Here is an 18,486-nt window from a genome sequence, read left to right as displayed (position 1 = left end):
GGGGAAAGCCACACCCGAAAAAAAAAAAAAAAAAAAAATGGACCAGCCTTGAAAATTCTTATAAATAGTGTGTTGGTTTTTTTTTTTTTTTTTTTTTTTTTTTTTTTTTTTTTTTTTAACGAATGGTGTTTTGCCCGCTTTGATGTGCTAGGGGGCGTAGATTTAGGTAGTGTGATTTGATGTCTGCTCTTTTCAGGTCTTGTAGGTACATATGTAGCTACCTAGGTACTTATGGACAAAACAGTATACATCATTAATAAAGTTCAAACACCTTGCAAATAAAGGATAGATTAGGTATCAGGTATCTATTTCTATAGAATACAATACATAGATATATAAAATAATAATATTAGATAATAATGTAATTACACGGGAAAGCCTTTCTCACAGACACGGAAAATATAAATAAAATACACGGGGAAAGTTTTGCTATCTATAATCAAAATGCTGTCTACACTCAAATGATATACGTATCTATAGTCTATGAATATTCTATAAATATAGGTGTATCGAGACTTCTAATAACGGGATGGAGGTGTGTCTTTAATTACTAGGGTGACTGCCCTTTACGAAATTCTTTCACATGTGATACGTAGGTGTTATTAGGTATGTTCATATCTTCAGTACCTATAGGTATAGGTACCTTATGTTACATACTATTTTTGAAACCTTAAATGCAACTTAATTTTGGGGCCATTTCCCCCTTTTTAGTCCGTCCTTCCTTTATTAAATTACAATAGTAATAATAAAAGGTATAGGGACGGACTATTGTATTCTGATCAAATTGAAAAAAAAAGGAAAGAAATTGAAGAATTCGAGAGATGATTTGTTTCCACTTTTATCCCGGAGGAAAATAGAAAACTTTTTTAAGCTCTATGTTTAGGAGGGTGTGAGCAAGTTTATCGGAATTTTTATTTCTTTCTAGTTCAGTAGTGCGCAGAAATTGAACATTACTGGCAGATAATAACAATTAATAATAATAATAACAGTAAAGCTGTGTCCAAACGCACGCCGATCGATGTGGATCTTCGACGTCGATCGACGTCCGCTCGACTGTGTGTGGACACACCTTTATGAAACTTAATTATTCTCAAAATCTTCTTTGAGGATGGACCACTGATTGGTCCTTTTCCGATGCATTGGACCAGTCAGTTAGTACTGCGAATGGTCCTGATGTTATTTGGTGATACCTTGATAAGTCTAATGTATGTTTTATGAAAAAAAGTTTTATTTCATACTAGAAAATAATGTTCTTAGAATCGAGAGTAGCCGCCATTGAGAGGGCATAGTCACTATTAGGATCACTCCTTTTAATTTCAGTAATTTTTAGTATTTTATAGATTCAGTTTAGTGGTACTTTTCAGTCCATCTATGCTGACAGTATAAACAAGGCTTATGCCAATATGCCCCACGCGTCTGCTAGTCAATTCCACGTTAAAGTTTTATAGAGTTGTACACACTAGAGGACTCTGTAGAACCACAAGCTAGAGTACTCAAGTACTGTAGGACTGCATTTGGTATCAGACTAAGGTACTTCTCAGACTGGATAGAGAGTACATTCACCCCTCTCGCAGTTCTTAGGATCCTCAGTCTTCTGGTATCCCGCGCGCTGGGTTTTTATGCCCCGAGGGCGTCGAGCGCATTTAAAGTCAACGTCCTAGGTCCTATTTTGTTTTCTATTCTGGAGAACAAATCTACGGGGCAAGATTTCTCGAGAGTAGTGGGAGATTGGTTTGAGAGTAATGGACAAAATGTAGGCCCTCTGTTAACAACTACTTGCTACTGGTGTTAACTAATCACCCTAGTGTCTCCATCTCTAATACAGGGGTCGCCAACCTTTTATGGGTCTTGAGCTACTCAGATGACTAAGAAACCCTTGGCGAGCTACCTTTTAGTCTGGGAACCAAAAATAAGAGTTGCTCTCACATTGTGCGACTGTCTGCGAGCTACCAGAAAACCTCTCGCGAGCGGTAGCTCGCGATCGACGGTTTGGCGATTCCTGCTCTAGTTCTCGAGTATAATCAGTAATCATATTTATTTTGTCAAAATGTAGGCCCTCTGTTAACAACTACTTGCTACTGGTGTTTACTAATCACCCTAGTGTCTCCATCTCTAATACAGGGGTCGCCAACCTTTTATGGGTCTTGAGCTACTCAGATGACTAGGAAACCCTTAGCGAGCTACCTTTTATTCTGGGAACCAAAAATAAGAGTTGCTCTCACATTGTGCGACTGTCTGCGAGCTACCAGAAAACCTCTCGCGAGCTACCGTTAGCTCGCGATCGACGGGTTGGCGATTCTTGCTCTAGTTCTCGAGTATAATCAGTAATCATATTAATTTTTGATATAGGGTCATTTTAAACTATTACACTCATTGTTTGATCCACACTGAGGTAGAAATGGCTCTCCTATCCGATACCACATCAGTCAAGCTACAATCTAGGGACGAATGAAACAAGTCTACAAAGTAAAACAGACTTGGGGACCCGGAGTTTTAGAACAAACACACAAGTTCATGATGTTTAGTTTATTTGTTCTTCAAACAAATGGTCGTTGGAATATTTGTTTGTTTTGGTTTTTGTTTACCTACGAGTCATACAAGTATGAATTTGTTCTCTGATTGTCTGATTCTTATCTATGAGTAACTTAAGAAAGCTGAATGATCTAATTGATTGTCTGATTCTTATCTATGAGTAACTTAAGAAAGCTGAATGATCTAATTGATTGTCTGATTCTTATCTATGAGTAACTTAAGAAAGCTGAATGATCTAATTGATTGTCTGATTCTTATCTATGAGTAACTTAAGAAAGCTGAATGATCTAATTGATTGTCTGATTCTTATCTATGAGTAACTTAAGAAAGCTGAATGATCTAATTGATTGTCTGATTCTTATCTATGAGTAACTTAAGAAAGCTGAATGATCTAATGAAATGGGAGTTAGTTTTGTTCAGAATTAATTATCATCTTTTAGGAAACTTGTGAAAAGTATTGAAAAAATATGGATGACGGACATGAGTTGTTGGTCCGGATTTTAATGTTTGGAAATAGGTATTCAGAAAACTGAGATCACGAGAAGAAACAACTAGAATGATCATCAAGGGGGAGGCCGGCGTGATAACAAGATGAAAGAAGAATTTAATCAGTTCAAATATTTACAGATGCCCAGCTTGTATTCAAAGGCATTTTATGGCCTTTTCAGGCCTTGGCGATAAATTTTTATGCCTAATAATTATCAGGCCGATAAGCGACCCTTTATCACTATGACTCAAGAAAGAGAATCTTTGATTCGCTGCAACACGATGTGGTTGAAACATTGTGAGTCATGTCAAATCCCCTGACATGACAGATCATGACTCATCAAGTCATCACATTACAACAAGGAAAGGAGAAAATTTGCCCGCAGCCTAGGGACTTGGAATTACCATTATCTGCCCCTAAGATATCTAAGTACATCGTAGTGACTAGTGAAATTTCAAAGGAAATCTACATAACATGCACAGGTGCCGTAGGGTAGGTACTTACTTCAGCTTGAATGGCGTCAGAAGACAGGGCTGTATTAAGGGGAGGGGGCCCAGGCCGGGCTCGAGGCTCATTTTTCTACTTTATTGTAGACCAGACTCTGAAAGTTTGGAGCATCCACCCCCACGGTAATTCACTGTTTGGACTCTCGGACCATCCTCCCCTTGACAAAATCCTGGAGACGGCCCTGTCAGAACGGGATAATCCCTTTTCCTAACAACACAAGACTGTTAATACATCAGAATAATAAATTCCTTTCACTGTCCCTGTAGGCCATTTCCAAGAAATGAAGCAATACGTGTCATAACATTGGTGATTGGTGGTAACTGATACATAGGTATGTATTTACGGAGCAGGTCGGTGGAGTGGATATAATAGTGATAATACCATGTAAACAACTTGGTATCTGGCTCATGCTAATAAGGTGTAGGTACAGGTACTAATTTTCTACCTATAATAATGGGTATTTGCCTGGTATATTGTAAGTATAGGCGGTAATTACCTCTAGTAGAACAGGTAGTCTTAAGTTCAGACAAGAGGAGTCCTATCTATGAGTAACTTAAGAAAGCTGAATGATCTAATTGATTGTCTGATTCTTATCTATGAGTAACTTAAGAAAGCTGAATGATCTAATGAAATGGGAGTTAGTTTTGTTCAGAATTAATTATCATCTTTTAGGAAACTTGTGAAAAGTATTGAAAAAATATGGATGACGGACATGAGTTGTTGGTCCGGATTTTAATGTTTGGAAATAGGTATTCAGAAAACTGAGATCACGAGAAGAAACAACTAGAATGATCATCAAGGGGGAGGCCGGCGTGATAACAAGATGAAAGAAGAATTTAATCAGTTCAAATATTTACAGATGCCCAGCTTGTATTCAAAGGCATTTTATGGCCTTTTCAGGCCTTGGCGATAAATTTTTATGCCTAATAATTATCAGGCCGATAAGCGACCCTTTATCACTATGACTCAAGAAAGAGAATCTTTGATTCGCTGCAACACGATGTGGTTGAAACATTGTGAGTCATGTCAAATCCCCTGACATGACAGATCATGACTCATCAAGTCATCACATTACAACAAGGAAAGGAGAAAATTTGCCCGCAGCCTAGGGACTTGGAATTACCATTATCTGCCCCTAAGATATCTAAGTACATCGTAGTGACTAGTGAAATTTCAAAGGAAATCTACATAACATGCACAGGTGCCGTAGGGTAGGTACTTACTTCAGCTTGAATGGCGTCAGAAGACAGGGCTGTATTAAGGGGAGGGGGCCCAGGCCGGGCTCGAGGCTCATTTTTCTACTTTATTGTAGACCAGACTCTGAAAGTTTGGAGCATCCACCCCCACGGTAATTCACTGTTTGGACTCTCGGACCATCCTCCCCTTGACAAAATCCTGGAGACGGCCCTGTCAGAACGAGGGGGAGGCCGGCGTGATAACAAGATGAAAGAAGAATTTAATCAGTTCAAATATTTACAGATGCCCAGCTTGTATTCAAAGGCATTTTATGGCCTTTTCAGGCCTTGGCGATAAATTTTTATGCCTAATAATTATCAGGCCGATAAGCGACCCTTTATCACTATGACTCAAGAAAGAGAATCTTTGATTCGCTGCAACACGATGTGGTTGAAACATTGTGAGTCATGTCAAATCCCCTGACATGACAGATCATGACTCATCAAGTCATCACATTACAACAAGGAAAGGAGAAAATTTGCCCGCAGCCCTTGGCGATAAATTTTTATGCCTAATAATTATCAGGCCGATAAGCGACCCTTTATCACTATGACTCAAGAAAGAGAATCTTTGATTCGATGCAACACGATGTGGTTGAAACACTGTGAGTCATGTCAAATCCCCTGACATGACAGATCATGAATCATCAAGTCATCACATTACAACAAGGAAAGGAGAAAATTTGCCCGCAGCTTAGGGACTTGGAATTACCATTATCTGCCCCTAAGATATCTAAGTACATCGTAGTGACTAGTGAAATTTCAAAGGAAATCTACATAACATGCACAGGTGCCGTAGGGTAGGTACTTACTTCAGCTTGAATGGCGTCAGAAGACAGGGCTGTATTAAGGGGAGGGGGCCCAGGCCGGGATCGAGGCTCATTTTTCTCCTTTATTGTAGGCCAGACTCCGAAAATTTGGAGCATCCACCCCCACGGTAATTCACTATTTGGACTCTCGGACCATCCTCCCCTTAACAAAATCTCGGAGACGGCCCTGTCAGAACAGGATAATCCCTTTTCCTAACAACACAAGACTGTTAATACATCAGAATAATAAATTCCTTTCACTGTCCCTGTAGGCCATTTCCAAGAAATGAAGCAATACGTGTCATAACATTGGTGATTGGTGGTAACTGATACATCCACACTGAGGTAGAAATGGCTCTCCTATCCGATACCACATCAGTCAAGCTACAATCTAGGGACGAATGAAACAAGTCTACAAAGTACAACAGACTTGGGGACCCGGAGTTTTAGAACAAACACACGGCTCCTGAAATAGTACAGTCCTTTCCTGTCCTTTGTTACCTACCCGGTATATTTAGCTGGGACACACTCATAATTCTCACCATTTCCTCATCCACCCCTTTTTCTATTTCTCTCCTTCCCACCCTTTCCTTCTCTTCCTTATATTTCCCCCTTCCGTCTACCCACTTGTTTAGTTTATTTGTTCTTCAAACAAATGGTCGTTGGAATATTTGTTTGTTTTGGTTTTTGTTTACCTACGAGTCATACAAGTATGAACCTACGAGTCATACAAGTATGAATTTGTTCTCTGATTGTCTGATTCTTATCTATGAGTAACTTAAGAAAGCTGAATGATCTAATTGATTGTCTGATTCTTATCTATGAGTAACTTAAGAAAGCTGAATGATCTAATTGATTGTCTGATTCTTATCTATGAGTAACTTAAGAAAGCTGAATGATCTAATCTGATTTACCAACCTCAGTGGTGTGGTGGTTAGTACGGTGGACTCTGGATCTGGAGGTTGGTGTTTCGAGGCCAAGACAAGTCAGAAAACTAAAATAAACTCAGATTTTGGTTAAAACTGTGACTGTGAGGACAAAATTTAAACATGAGTTTCTCTCATAATTCTTGACTGTATTGTGTGATGTGAATCTGTAAAGTCTCAAAATATCTCCTGTTCTATTCTCAGGTGTGTGAAGCTAACAGCATCCAGGAAACCAATGGTCCAATGAGAGTAGACGCTATCATGGAAATAGTGAAAACCTTGGAGAGAGTCAAAGACACGTTCAAACGACTAGGCGTTGTGCATAAGATTCAGTCTATTGTATTTCTACAAGTGAGTTTTTCTTTCTTCTTTATTGATCAGGGTGTTGAGGTATCTAGTTATTTATTCATCCAAATCGAGAGATATGAATTTTTAAATCTCGCATGAGGAAAATGATAGAGAATGACCGAACTGTTTTGACTCGGTAGTCGCTGACAAAGGTGAATATTTAATGACAAGAACTTGAGAAAGTTAACTGACCTTTGAGGTCGAAAGTGAACAAATGTTCAAGCTGTTTCTTTGTAAATTTGTAAAATATATAGATTTTTTTGCCTCGCTAAGTCGTTGAACATTCCTGTAAAAATGGATAGGCATGTTTAGGAAACTCGATGAACTCAACAATGGCTGCTAAGCCTGTAACATATACCATAGCAAATTACCACTTCCAAAGACCCTACCATTGGCAATACGTCATCTCCTTACCACGTAGAACTACTGACTACTCATATACCGGTACTTATAATATCCATTTAGTTCATTGAAATAATGTGGGGTTGTCGTTTTCAAGATTAAGGCTCACGAATATTGAGCAAGAATATGACAGTTTTGATTTTGGCTACACCGTTAGAGCCTGTTCCCACTTGTGGTGAGTTTCACCCGATTGAGAGTGTTCCCACTACACACGACACGGTTGTTTTTTTTTCCGAACGGCAAGTGAGAGCGGACTCTTACCCAATGTTTTTTCCCTGTTTATAAGAGAATGGTGTTTCTATTTTTTCCCCCTTTCTTTAGCCTTTTCCCGTGTTCAGACGGGGTCGACGTTTTTCGTCAGCCTCTCAATCAGCCTTTGGGAGGACATTTGGTTTAGGCTACAATTTTTTTGTTCTATTCATTCCTAACGGTACTTGACTTATTTACGAAGAAAAGTGTGTTTCAAGTTCAAATGTTTCAACACCTGCATCATAGCTCAATCAATGAATGCATTTTACTGTGTTAAAATTACTTACTTACATGAACAGTGAACACATAAGGAAAACGAATGAGGAAAAACAAGCCATTACTATACAGGGGACGCATTTAGGTTTCCCGGGCTTGGGCTTTTTTTTACTGTGGGGATACGAGCCTGCATGGAAGAACAAAAATGGAAGTTTCCATGAAGCAGTGTTAGAAGCAGGGAGACTGGAAAGGAAGAAAGTGTTAGATTATGTTATCATATCAGTTTATCAGACATGTCAGAACAAGAGATATTGAAACGGGGATAGATTAATCCATCAAATAATAATGAGCTCTGTGTTATCAGTATTTAGGTATACTCATCTTGTGTCCAAAGCATATTCTTCTCTGAGGAAAGAAAGCTGGGTTAGAAACAAAGAGATCGAAAAGAATCGATCAAGCGGGTATCTATGCTATGGACCTTGACGCAAACCCTTTGTACATACTCTTCTAAAATGTCTGGACTTTCTCTTTACAGTCACCCGCACACCATGATGCAAGTTATCCCAAAGAGAAAGAGACTAGTAAGGTAAGCTTCTGTGGTGTGTGGGCTGTGGCAATACTTTCGTGGCGTTTTTGTCGTCTCACACTGGTTTTTGTGTCCCTATGTGTGGCAATTGTCTTTTCACACAGTGTTTTTGTGTCCTTTCCTATGTGTTTATATGGAAAAGTTTTACTTCCAGAGTGGGCAAGGAAGGTGCCTGTAATAATAGGACTTTTTCTCACTTTTGTTCTTCGGGTATACGTGTTATTGTGTTGTAATTTTTGATTTTGTCATTTTAGGGTGTGTATTTTCCCTTTGGTGAGGTAACTATCTATTATCTGTGTGTGTGTCTATCTGTCTATTGTACATAATATGTACATTGTTTGGTATACGTGTTATTGTGTTGTAATTTTTGATTTTGTCATTTTAGGGTGTGTATTTTCCCTTTGGTGAGGTAACTATCTATTATCTGTTTGTGTGTCTATCTGTCTATTGTACATACATTGTTTCCTGTGTACCTGTGTTGCTTATTCGTTTTTGGTGCTATGTCAATAGTTTTGGGAAATTTTATAACATGGTATTTAGGTAACCTAAATTTTGGTACATACTCTAAAATAAATTATGGTACACAACCGATAAGGCGTGAATGCAATTTCTTCTCTGCTTACCTAGTTACCTACTTCGATTAGTTAACAGTAGGTACCTTACTAGCTACCGCTTCTCCTAATCTCATACCTTATTGCTTTATCTACAGGTATAATCGATTTACCTGATTCGCTTAATAAGTAGGCACTTAGGTAGAGCTTTATTAGATTCAGCCCACTGTTTTATAACTAGCAGTTCAGGAGATTGTGGATCATATTCAGATACTTGTACAAAATGGGCCTCTGCCAAATAGGGCCAGAACTAATCAGCAATCAGAAAATATCTGTATTGCACATCTTCTTGGTTGAAGTAGAAGCATCCCTCGAATTTGCTGACAAACAAAACACATTGTCTGTTGTGTTGTCTGGTTTAACAATACGCGAATTGTGTCAAGAATTGCATTCCAAAATGGGCCTCTGCCAAATAGGGCCAGAACTAATCAGCAATCAGAAAATATCTGTATTGCACATCTTCTTGGTTGAAGTAGAAGCACCCCTCGAATTTGCTGAAAAACAAAACACATTGTCTGTTGTGTTGTCTGGTTTAACAATACGCGAATTGTGTCAAGAATTGCATTAATTTGAATACTACCACGTACTACGCTGGATGCCTTAATAAAATGATATGACGTCAAGGGTAGTTTTATGTCTTTGTTTTCATGCAGATATTTCACCATGGGTGTCTTTACTCCAAGATTGCCTCGGCAGCGATTCCATGTAACCTTCAATATGTATATGGCATGCTACCATGCACTTTATAACAGAGGCGAAGATTAATTAACTTCTAGTCGGCAGAAATGAGTCTGAAGAGTACAAAAGTTGCCAGATTGTTGCAAAAACATTTCTGGATTGTTAAACAATGTTTCTGATAAAAATGTTGCTGGGTGTGAACTGTGTACCTACTAGCCATCACACTCGAGCAAGCAGAACCAAGTTGCCTGTGTTCTGTGTTGATACCAGACCTTTTACGCATTCTGTCTGGGAAGGATCAACAGTGGAAGGCCCAAATTAGAATGTCCTAAAGGCCCCTCAATTTGTGTTCGACCCCCCCAATTGACACATACACCTCTTACTTACTTTCCGTGCCAGGTACATGGTCTTTTTTAATAATAATAATAAATAAAAAGTTCAAACTCAGCAATCTAAGGAAAATTTTACAATAATAAGATCAAATTGAAGAAGCCTGAGGTGTTTCATCACTTGTCATCTTCAGGGACACTGTATTGAGATCATACTGTGTGACGTCATTGGTGAATACCCTATAGTCCCTCGTACCATTCAGTGTTTGAGTGACGCATTTCAGTTATTTTTTTTTTTTTCGCGACAAATTTCAAGATCAGGGCTCATTTGTGTGAGAAAATGTGAAAAAAATCCCCCAAAAACCAGTTTTTTTGGCTTTATGGTTTTCTGGACAAAATTTGCACCACCATTTTCGTGTTCCTGGTAAAAAGACCTTTAATTTGATATATAGGTCGACTAGGTTTGGATAAGTCCTTCTATGGGGACAGACAGACAGACCGACCGACAGACGACACCGAGGCGAATACAATAGTCCGTCCCTTATACCTTTTTATTACCTACTATTGTAATAATAAAGGAAGGACGGACTAAAAACTAAAAGACCACTCTTCTTCTTTTCCTTCGCCTTTTCCCGTGTACAGACGGGGTCAGCGTTTTTCGTCACCCTCTCAATCAGCCCTAACTAGACTGATTAGTTTGGGCTGACATTTGGCTTTGGCTACAGATTTTACGAGTGGATGCCCTTCCCTCTCAACCTTCGTTATTTCTTTAGCAAGGGAATCTCAGGCTGGTATACTCCCTGTTTAAACTAAACTATAGAATGTCCTAAAGGCCCCTCAATTTGTGTTCGACCCCCCCAATTGACACATACACCTCTTACTTACTTTCCGTGCCAGGTACATGGCTACATGATCACCATTTATATCTGTCGCTCCCAGAAGTGTGCGACTTGTACTGCTCTCTCATTTGCACTGAGCAGTTCCTCCTGAGCGCAGGTTTGGTCTAATGGAGCAGTTGCAGTTAGGTAAAAATTATTAATAAAAGGTCAATTCCTGTGAAAAATCCAAATCTGAAGTCAAAACTCCGAAAAAGTAACTTTAAATGGTCGAAAATTCAATTTTCATTTGCCGATCTAATGAAAAAGTTCGAAGACTAGTGACATCAGACTTCAAGAAATGATGCGCAGAAGCGGAAAACTAGGCTAATTTTGCTGGATGCTTGTGGATAAAGTATCTTGTAGATAGAGATAGGTAGGTAAATACAGAATACAGAAAAAACTTCAAATAAGCAGAATATTCCAATGCTGATATCTGGAGGTCTTTGGCTCTCTAGCTATCTTGTAGCGATAGTGTAGAGACTTTGTAGCTTGCAGCTGAGACTTGTAGTACTCCCGTGATAGTGGTTGTCAGTGGTGTGGTTGATAAAGGGGCTGAAGGAGGAAAGGATATGGGATATCTTATCTATGGGATATCTTCAAAAATCCTTAACGCTCCGCTTTCACTTTGACTTTACCGATGATTATCAAGTTATTAAAATGTGTTGTGAGACTTGTGAGATTAAGATGTGAAGCATATTGAAGTTCAACAGCAGCTGATTGAAACCTTTCTTTGATTCAGATTTTTTTTTCTGATCCTCATGGGACATTCTAATCCTCAATCCTCTTCATAAACCCATAGGAAGGCCGCAGTTTACAGAAGTTGCCAATCGCAGGGCAACATGTACAATGGTTATTCATCCTGAAGCCATGGACTGATTGGACTGTTTTCACCATTTATATCTGTCGCTCCCAGAAGTGTGCGACTTGTACTGCTCTCTCATTTGCACTGAGCAGTTCCTCCTGAGTGCAGGTTTGGTCTAATGGAGCAGTTGCAGTTAGGTAAAAATTATTAATAAAAGGTCAATTCCTGTGAAAAATCCAAATCTGAAGTCAAAACTCCGAAAAAGTAACTTTTAAATGGTCGAAAATTCAATTTTCATTTGCCGATCTAATGAAAAAGTTCGAAGAGTAGTGACATCAGACTTCAAGAAATGATGCGCAGAAGCGTATATCAGATTTTTTTTTCTGATCCTCATGGGACATTCTAATCCTCAATCCTCTTCATAAACCCATAGGAAGGCCGCAGTTTACAGAAGTTGTCAATCGCAGGGCAACATGTACAATGGTTATTCATCCTAAAGCCATGAACTGTTTGTTAATAGTCTTGACTATTAAAATATTTGCAGACTTCTTGCAGCATGGTTCAAAAAAGTTGGTGATTAAAATGATGGGAGGAGGGAGGAGAAATTCCTAGCTCATAATCGATTTCGAAGAACAGGACAATGAAAGTATCTTTTTTAAGTGTTGCCTGCGAGGGAGCTTTGCTCGGGACAGTTGATGTGACGTCATCGCCTACAGGAGCGTATGCCGTGACGTCAGATTTCAAGATATACCGGTATTTTTTAAATGGATTTATCTCGGGCTCTAGAAGTCTTAGAAGAAAAAGAAAAATTCCCTAGTTCCTCATTTTTTCTGCTCTTTGACTTTGAAACCTCACCCAAGGAAGAGCAACTGCTCTAAGTGGTCTCAAACATACACCTCTGACAGAATAAATCCAACACCTAGTCGTACTATCTGCATTGCTTATATATTGGTTGGATTAACGAAGGTATCCGGGCTCTAGAAGTCTTAGAAGAAAAAGAAAAATTCCCTAGTTCCTCATTTTTTCTGCTCTTTGACTTTGAAACCTCACCCAAGGAAGCGCAACTGCTCTAAGTGGTCTCAAACATACACCTCTGACAGAATAAATCCAACACCCAGTCGTACTATCTGCATTGCTTATATTTATATTATTGGTTGGATTAACGAAGGTATTGCAAACAATAACAACCATAATAAAGAACTCCTAAGAAGCCTGAGGTGTTTCATCACTTGTCATCTTCAGGGACACTGTATTGAGATCATACTGTGTGACGTCATTGGTGAATACCCTATATAGTCAATGGTGAATACCCTATAGTCCCTCGTACCATTCAGTGTTTGAGTGACGCATTTCAGTTATTTGATGGTGGTATGAAACAGTGAAAACTCTTCTGCCTACTGCATGCAAGGCTGTTCTACCTAATGCAAGTGATGCAAACCTTCATAATAATGAAAATGAAGAATAGCTATAAGCAATACTACTGTTCAGTTTGCTTCGGACAGTAGTACGATTTGCACACCATCAGGAGATTGTCGAAAACACACAATATTCAGCACCGGTTAGGGATTCCCTCTGTCCAGAATGTCCTCTAGCAATCTTTCCCTAATTTCCTGCAATCTCACATAATAACTTTCCCCTGATAAGAAAGGCTCCGATGTTACCCGTTCAAACACCAGGGACATACCTACTTCCTACTTCGATAAAAACTAAAAGACCACTCTTCTTTTTTTCCTTCGCCTTTTCCCGTGTACAGACGGGGTCAGCGTTTTTCGTCACCCTCAATCAGCCCTAACTAGACTGATTGCTTTGGGCTGACATTTGGCTTTGGCTACAGATTTTACGAGTGGATGCCCTTCCCTCTCAACCTTCGTTATTTTTTTAGCAAGGGAAACTCGGGCTGGTATACTCCCTGTTTAAACTAAACTTAAAGACCAATACACTCGGAATATTTGGAGTAAGGTGACCCCTATCTATCCACATCGGTTATCAGTTATCACCTTGTCATAAATGACGACTCGAGGCATCACTCTATGTCGTAACGTGAGTAGGGTTTGTAAATGTTTAGCATAAACCCTTTCAATATCATCAAGTGACATATCAGCTCTGGCCAACAAGTGGCGTAGCACTCAGGATTCCGATTTCTGTGCATATGTCGATCGAATCGTTAGGCATCACTCTATGTCGTAACGTGAGTAGGGTTTGTAAATGTTTAGCATAAACCCTTTCAATATCATCAAGTGACATATCAGCTCTGACCAACAAGTGGCGTAGCACTCAGGATTCCGATTTCTGTGCATATGTCGATCGGATCGTGATGTACTTTACAAGCGATTATGGTTGATTACTTCATTTACTCAAACCTTCCCTTGCTAAAGAAATAGTAAAGGTTGAGTGCGAACGGCATCCACTCGTAAAATTTGTAGCCAAAACCAAATGTCAGCCTAAAGCAATTCTCCTAGGAATTGTTATTATGTCGCTCGTTATAATTAATCTGTCACTCAATTATTTATAATGTTCAAGAGTTATTTTGTCGTCAAAACATGCTTTGATACATGCATAGGGTGTGGCAGATATTAAACAGCTCTTGCCCTGGTATTAACTCAGTGACTTATCCTTTAACTAGATGGAAACGCAGCTTGGCCCCACGTCACAAAAATCGCCGAAAGCTCCATTTTTTCAGGAAAGCACCAAATTCGGGATATTCCTTCACAATAATCATGGAAAGCTTTTAGAAAAAGGCGTTAGACTTGTAATGAGGAGGTCGGTGGTTCGAATTTCAGACAAAGCGTGGGAGTTCATTCTCTATTATTTCATATGTTGACGTTGATCATAATAATAGTACATAGTAGCTTACGCACTGATGGAGTAAAGAGACTCGTTAGTCTCTGTCGAGCAGTATTAGATTTTTCCAGGTATTATTTGAAGCTCTATTAATTTCAAGTTGAACTTTTCGATTCCCTTAATAATGAATTCCTATAAATATTATTAATGACAAGACTGCCCATGAATATTCCTACGGAAATTAATGCCTTCACATATCCCTAAGGAATGTACCTTCCTTTGAAGTGAAGAGCAAGAGTAGACCCCCTGTCTGTGAGAGCCCCCCCTTCAGTTTCTCTTGAGCGAGTAATCAAAAGCCATTAACGAGTTTAAAATAATACTTCCCGGGCGAAAAATAAAAGTCCCGAGCATTATAGGGGATTTATTTCAGACCATTATTATTTGCCCCTTCCCGCTAACCCTTCCTTACCCTAAAATCCTAAACACAAGAGAATTGACCCTAATTTTAAACATTGAAGCAGTGAATGCCTCAATAGAAACGTATGCTTCAATACACGTTGAAACGAAGGAAAACAAGGGATTCCTAATTAACTCTCGCATACAAAACTATACGACTAATCACTGCAGCTTGTTTATCACAATCCCAGTACTATACACACACTACCTACAGTCCTACATCATATGAGTACCTAGTGCGAACGGCATCCACTCGTAAAATTTGTAGCCAAAACCAAATGTCAGCCTAAAGCAATCACCCTAGTTAGGGCTGATTGAGAGGCTCACGTAAAACGCCGAACCCGTCTGTACACGGGAAAAGGCGAAGAAAAAGAAGACTTCATTTACTCGAACAAGTATCCTATAAAATACATCATTATACGTCATAATTTTCAGGAATGCCGATTTGGTGATGACCAAGGTTTTGCACCACCCAATTCTCCTGTGCTTAAAGATTCAGCTCTCCAGACCTGAGTCCCCACACTTGAATAATTATTACCCTAGTGAACTACCTAATTCAAAATTTATTGTCTGTGCTATCTGCTATGTAGATTGTAGACAGACTTCAGGAATGCCGATTTGGTGATGACCAAGGTTTTGCACCACCCAATTCTCCTGTGCTTAAAGATTCAGCTCTCCAGACCTGAGTCCCTACACTTGAATAATTATTACCCTAGTGAACTACCTAATTCAAAATTTAATGTCTGTGCTATCTGCTATGTAGATTGTAGACAGATGGACGGACATTAGCTCTAGAATTTTTCCACCACAAACAAAATCCTAAACACAAGAGAATTGACCCTAATTTTAAACATTGAAGCAGTGAATGCCTCAATAGAAACGTATGCTTCAATACACGTTGGAACGAAGGAAAACAAGGGATTCCTAATTAACTCTCGCATACAAAACTATACGACTAATCACTACAGCTTGTTTATCACAATCCCAGTACTATACACACACTACCTATAGTCCTACATCATATGAGTGTCTATGATGTGTCTTCTATCGGGAAAATAATGAAAAGTTCCTATCGCCCTAGATTGCACAAGTTCAAACGGAAGGTCTAGCAAAAATGCCTTAAAATAGACAATTTTAGGGATGATCTTGTCCCTAACCTTAGGGCCCCAATTTCGAATCCAAGGTGGCACTTGAGTACAAGTAGTTTTCTCCTAATAAGTTCTAGATTCTAGAGGGCCAAACCTCTTCTATCGGGAAAATAATGAAAAGTTCCTATCGCCCTAGATTGCACAAGTTCAAACGGAAGGTCTAGCAAAAATGCCTTAAAATAGGGTATACTTAAAAAACTGATTACACAAAATTCAACTGATTGGCCAGAATCCAAGGTGGCACTTGAGTACAAGTAGTTTTCTCCTAATAAGTTCTAGAGGGCCAAACTACTTATGTTATCATTTGAATCACCAAAGGGATTCCATTAACATAAATATTCAAAGACAAAACTCTCTCAGACGGAGTAACACTACCGACTGTTGACTTTCTCGTTATGTTTATCACTGATAATAATTTTATTGAAAGTATTTATATTCTGAAAGTATTACTCAATAAAATCAAAATATTGATATTGGATTCTTACATAAACTTGAATTTTATGACAGGGTTGTCTCAAGACTCTCAAGTAGATTCAGGATTATTAAGAAAAGTACTTAACACGACAGACTACATAGCTATTTAGGAATGTTCAGAAGTACTTTCTACTCAATAAAATCAAAATATTGATATTGGATTCTTACATAAACTTGAATTTTATGACAGGGTTGTCTCAAGACTCTCAAGTAGATTCTGGATTATTAAGAAAAGTACTTAACACGACAGACTACATAGCTATTTAGGAATGTTAAGAAGTACTTTGTTGTAATACTCGTAGCAACCACTTGTTTACTGTTTATGATTATTGTCCTCACAATTTTGATTAAACTGCAGACTCCCCAAAGCAACACTTAAGTCCCCGAAGCCCCGAATCACCCAAATGGCAGTAAAGTTTTATCTACAACGCGCTGAGATACAAATCAGTAAGACAGTAATGGATTCGATTTAAAGTTGTGTTTTTTATCTTTCTTGTTGTTCATATCTAGGAATTCTAGGAGGGTGGCTTTCATCATGACTCTGTCGTTACTGAGAGTTGCCTTAGCAAGTGAACCATTACCTCGGGTTCTCAAGCCAGGGTGTTCGTTTCTCTCCAAAGTATTTTCCAATAATCAATTTACCTTGGACAGTGTAAAACAATTGCTCTTGACACCACTCATTGTATGTATTGTTCCATGTTTCGTATGACTCGAATAACCCACCTACTCTTTCAAATTTAGTCCCTGACTCAAAATTTCTGGTGAAATCACCATCAGGGCGAAGTCTTGAGACGTTTCCATGAGTTCTTCCTCAGTGATATCACATCTAGAATCATCTTCGTGAAATCATCCTGCTTTGACTCTGGTAACCTCCAGACTTCTATGTCTTAGTACCAACTCCCATGTCTTCAACCACAACTTACCAAGTCAAGCTGTGGTTAAGTTACCTACATTTAAATTGGTAACATAATGTCGTGCTCAGTTGACGTGTCCTATTTTCAATCACAAGCTAGCAGGATCCTTTACCCCAACGATACCCATAGGTCTGAAATTTGGCATACTGAATGTTTTTGTATATTGGTGTTCTTTGTCAGAACGGGATAATCCCTTTTCCTAACAACACAAGACTGTTAATACATCAGAATAATAAATTCCTTTCACTGTCCCTGTAGGCCATTTCCAAGAAATGAAGCAATACGTGTCATAACATTGGTGATTGGTGGTAACTGATACATAGGTATGTATTTACGGAGCAGGTCGGTGGAGTGGATATAATAGTGATAATACCATGTAAACAACTTGGTATCTGGCTCATGCTAATAAGGAGTAGGTACAGGTACTAATTTTCTACCTACAATAATGGGTATTTGCCTGGTATATTGTAAGTATAGGTGGTAATTACCTCCTAGTAGAACAGGTAGTCTTGAGCTCAGACAAGAGGAGTCCCTTTCAATTTGTTGGGTTCCGTGCAAGTCTTCAGTTTCGAGAGAACTTCTTTAGGTGCAATCTATAGTAAACTACGAATATCCCAGACTCTGACTTTAATAGCAGAGATTCTTACCTTCCTTTTTTTCAAGACAGTCAAGGAATGACTATTCTAGCTCACAGCCTTTAGCATCGCGTGTGGTCAGTTGGTCACACTAATCTCATCTGTAGATGTAAGTAAGATACTTGAAATACTGTAGTAAATCGAGGGCTTTGACTCTGGTAACCTCCAGACTTCTATGTCTTAGTACCAACTCCCATGTCTTCAACCACAACTTACCAAGTCAAGCTGTGGTTAGGTTACCTACAATTAAATTGGTAACATTATGTCGTGCTCAGTTGACGTGTCCTATTTTCAATTTGTTGGGTTCCGTGCAAGTCTTCAGTTTCGAGAGAACTTCTTTAGGTGCAATCTATAGTAAACTACGAATATCCCAGACTGACTTTAATAGCAGAGATTCTTACCTTCCTTTTTTTTCAAGACAGTCAAGGAATGACTATTCTATCTCACAGCCTTTAGCATCGCGTGTGGTCACACTGATCTCAT

At 38.9% G+C, this 18,486-nt stretch overlaps 1 protein-coding gene across 2 annotated transcripts in view; it reads left to right on the top strand.

The window, feature by feature from the left end:
• LOC103510816 (anaphase-promoting complex subunit 5) overlaps window positions 1-18,486 on the top strand; it is a 67,544-nt gene that overhangs the window by 23,156 nt on the left and 25,902 nt on the right. The window contains exon 16 of one of the 2 annotated variants that reach the window (XM_026824779.1): window positions 8,247-8,297. The exons of the other annotated variant lie outside the window; for it this stretch is intronic. The gene's annotated coding sequence lies outside the window, so the exon portion shown is untranslated. The remainder of the gene's footprint in view (window positions 1-8,246; window positions 8,298-18,486) is intronic. 2 annotated transcript variants of the gene reach the window in all.

Source organism: Diaphorina citri, unplaced genomic scaffold (assembly GCF_000475195.1).
Source record: "Diaphorina citri unplaced genomic scaffold, Diaci psyllid genome assembly version 1.1 scaffold647, whole genome shotgun sequence".
NCBI lineage: Eukaryota > Metazoa > Arthropoda > Insecta > Hemiptera > Psyllidae > Diaphorina > Diaphorina citri.
The sequence above is the reverse complement of the archived record's forward strand: the minus strand, read 5'-3'. Positions and strand labels throughout refer to the sequence as shown.